Genomic DNA, 4,264 nt, shown 5'->3' on the forward strand with positions numbered 1-4,264 from the left:
GAGTGCCCTGGAAGTTGGCGATGAAGCACTCTCGCATCTCATCCCAGGAGGAGATCGATCCCGCAGGGAGATTCAGGAGCCACGAGCGTGCGTCATCTTTGAGGGGCATGGGAAACCAGTTCGCCATGACCTTCTCATCACCGTTGGCCGCCTCGATGCTCAGTTTGTAGAGCTGCAGGAACTCGGCAGGGTCGGGGGTGCCGTCGTAGCACAGAGGCAGGTCGGGCTTGAACTTGCCTGGCCAGACGACACGGCGTAGCTCCGGATGAACGCGCGACAACCCGCCGTGGCCACGGGAGCCCGCCGTGGAGGCGGAGCCTGGTCTTGGCGCTCGCGCACCACCGCCTCGGGTGGCACGCGGTCTTGACGTGGCGGTGCTGGGAGCGCACACGCATCTCCTTGCGGCCACTGCACCACTTGGCAGCTTTCCTCGTCATGCGTCGGCGCCCCGCGCGGCAGGTCGCGCCGTCGAGCCTCACGCCTTGACTCGGGGGCGACGTCTTGCCTGGGAGGTAGGGGAGGCACACAGTGGGCCACATTACCCGCGAGAGGCGGCGGGGAGGCAGCAAACAGGGCGGTGCAGGGGCCTCTCCGGTGGTGCTGACGAGCTCGGTGATGCGGTCCAGCCAGTCTTCATAAAGGTCGTCGGTCGGGCAATAGCGCAGGAGCTCGCGTTCCATGAGCAACGCAGCCTATGCGTTCGCCGGCCTGCGACGAGCATGAGAAGCCGAAGCAGCCGCCGGAGTCGGCGGCGGAGTGGCGATGCACCCATCACGCTGCATAGAGGGCTGCAGCGACGAAGCCTACTGCTCGTGGGCCGCCGGACCGGTGGCAGCGTTGGCCGCAGGCGATGGGGAACGGTGGGGACCGCCGTCGCCTTCAGGCGCCGTCTGGGCGACGCGAGCGGCGAGGGCGGCCAGGCGCTTAGCACAAACTCGACGAGCATTAGCCATGGGGACGGCGAAATGGGGGCGGATTGACCATAGGAAGAGAGGCTCAGACGCACCCCTACCTGGCGCGCCAAATGTCGGATTCGGGGCTCCGTAGACCCTGGATAGATTCGAACTCTGGGGTGCATGCGAAGAACTCAAGCTCCCCAGTCTGCCAACTTGCCGATCCCACGGCCTAGCTCGGTGAACTAGAAGGAAATGGAATAAGACAGTTTACCAAGGTTCGGGCCACCTTGCTGTGTAAAACCCTACTACTGCTTTGTGGTGGATTGGCCTCGAGGTGGGTTGAGGATGAACTAGTACAGTGGTAGAACAACCTCACGAGGTGTGTTCTTGTGTTTTTGTGAGCTGGTGAAGGAGTGGATGAATGATATGTCCATCTGTCCCTTCAACGGTGGTGGCTCTGCTCAATTTATAGTGGCCTTGGTCGTCTTCCCAAAATGAAGGCGGGAAGGGATCCCACAACGGCCAAATTCGAAGGGAGACAACTAGTACATCCTATCTTGAAAAAAGGTAGTCTTCTCCTGCAAAGCCTCTAGTCGTGACACCGTGGTGGGCTCGGCGATGACCTCTGTCGTGCCGTCCTGGCGGTCTTGGTCTTGTTGCATGGAAATGGAGACCTTTGGCTAATTCCTCGGGACTCCGCGCCTACGCTTGCCTCTTTAGCACCAAAGAGGAAACCTGGTGTACTGCGCCCGCTGGCGCCCGCCTGGCCTTGGTCGTCATTGCTCACATCATCCGAACCTCATGAGGTGAGGGCTTGCATAGAAATCTCCGCTCCTCAGGAGCTAGCCTGAGGAGGCTACTCCTTCTGGATGTTTTGGCGTCATCCGCCTCGCGAGGGTCTTGCGTTGTTGGTGCTGAAGATGGGCCGTACCAGGCCCTCGATGGAGCCACGCCACGGGCCGAAGGTAGGCAAGTCTGGGTACCCGGTTCCCAGGACGCCAACAAATATTTAATTGCTCCATGCTATTATAGTATCAATCTTGGATGTTTATATGCAATTATATGCTATTTTATATCATCTTCTGGGACTAACCTATTAACCTAGTGCGAAGTGCCGGTTCTTGTTTTCTGCTTCTTTTTGGTTTTCCAGGAAATCTGTACCAAACGGAGTCCAAACACTACGAAACTTTTTGATGATTTATTTCTGGACAAGAGAGACCCTAGAAGCTTTGGTAGGAGACTAGATGAGAAATAAGGAGACAACAAGGCAACAGGGCGCGCCTAGGGGGTAGGCGCGCCCTGATGCCTTATGGGCCCCACATGGCAACGTCTGACCTAATTACACCTCCATAAATTATCTAAAATCAAGAAACAAACAGGGAGCCACCCAAGAAACACTTTTTCCGCCGCCGCAAGCTTCTATTCTTCCGTGATCCCAGCTTGAGCCTTCTCCAGCACTCTGCCGGAGGGGGAATCGATCACGGAGGGCTTCTAAATCATCCTTGCTTCCCTTTCGATGATGCGTGAGTAGTTCACCACAGACCTACACGTCCATAGCTGGTAGCTAGATGGCTTCTTCTTTCTTTTGATCTTTAAGACAATGTTCTCCTCGCTATTCTTGGAGTTCTATTCGATGTAATCTTCTTTTGCGGTGTGTTTGTTGGGATCTGATGAATTGTGGGTTTATGATAAGATTATTTATGAATATTAAATGAGTCTTCTCTAAACTATTTTATGCATGAGTTTTATAGCTTTATATTTCTCTCTGATCTAGCCGTTTGGTTTGGCCAACTAGATTGATTTATCTTGCAACGGGAGAGGTGCTTTGCGATGGGTTCAATCTTGCGGTGCTCTATCCCAGTGATAGAAAGGGACAAGACATGTATTTGTATTGTTGCCATTAAGGATAAAACGATGGGGTTTATTCTTATTTCTTGGGTTTACTTTGTCTACATCATGTCATCTTGCTTAAGGCGTTACTCTGTTTTGTACTTAATACCCTAGATGCATGCTGAATAGCGGTCGATGGGTGGAGTAATAGTAGTAGATGAAGGCAGGAGTCGGTCTACCTGTCTCGAACGTGTTGCCTATATACATGATCATTGCCTTGAATATCATCATAACTATGCGCTTTTCTATCAGTTGCCCAATAGTAATTTTTTCACCCACCGTATGTAATTGATTACTTGTATCTGTGTTGGTATTTCCCCGAAGAGGAGAGGATGAGGCAGCACAACAACGGTAAGTATTTCCCTCGGTTATGAAACCAAGGTTATCAATATAGTAGGAGGATCCACCCAAACTATGTAAACAGTACCTGCACACAAATAACAATACCTGCAACCCAACGCGTAAGAGGGGTTGCCAATCCCTCCTCAGTATTGAGATAGATTAAACTGTATGACATTGTTCAATAGATCTAACAAAAGCACAAAATAAAATAAATAAATAAAAAGTGCAGCAAGGTATTTTTGGATTTTTGGATTAATAGATCTAAAAATAATATGATGGGTAAACAAATTACTGTTGGGCAATTGATAGAAGAGCAAATAATTATGACGATATCCAAGGCAATGATCATGTATATAGACATCACGTCCAATATTAGTAGACTGACTCCTGCCTGCATTGTCGGATTTCGGGTTCCTGCAAAACCTTCAAGGTTTGAACACTGGGGTGCGCACGAAGATCTCTCCCTCCCCTAGCTCTCACGCTCACCACGATCTAAAAGCTCTGCGCGTTGAACCCGAAGAACAAGGGACACAGGCTTTATACTGGTTCGGGCCACCAATGTGGTGTAATACCCTACTCCAGTGTGGTGTGGTGGATTGCCTCTTGGGCTGAGGATGAACAAGTACAAGGGAAGAACAACCTCCTGGGGAGAGGTGTTCTTGAGCTCAGTGAGCTTGTGTGGAGGAGGGTGGTCTGAATGATCCAAGATCAGTTGCCTCCTACTGTGGTGGCTAGTCCTATTTATAGAGGCCCTGGTCCTCTTCCCAAATGTAGGCAGGAAGGGATCCAAAAACGGCCAAATTTGAAGGCAGACAACCAGTACAAGTTATCCTGACTAAAGGTGGTCTTCGCCTGCCAAAGGCTCTGGTGGTGACGCCGTCCTGGGCTCCACGGTGACCTCCGTCCTGCCGTCTTGCTGGTCTTGGTCTTGTTGCACCGATATGGAAACCTTTGCCTGATGCCTCGGGACTCCTCGCCTGCGCTTGGCTCTTTAGCACCAAAGAGGAAACGAGTACACTGCGCGCGCTGGCGCCCGCCTGGCCTTGGTCGTCACGGCTCACGTCATGGGAACCTCACGAGGTGCCCCTCGCCTTGATCTCTCCGCCCCTCGCGAGCCAGCCTAGTGAGGCCGCCCC

Source organism: Triticum aestivum, chromosome 7D (genome assembly GCF_018294505.1).
Source record: "Triticum aestivum cultivar Chinese Spring chromosome 7D, IWGSC CS RefSeq v2.1, whole genome shotgun sequence".
Classification (NCBI taxonomy): Eukaryota; Viridiplantae; Streptophyta; class Magnoliopsida; order Poales; family Poaceae; genus Triticum; species Triticum aestivum.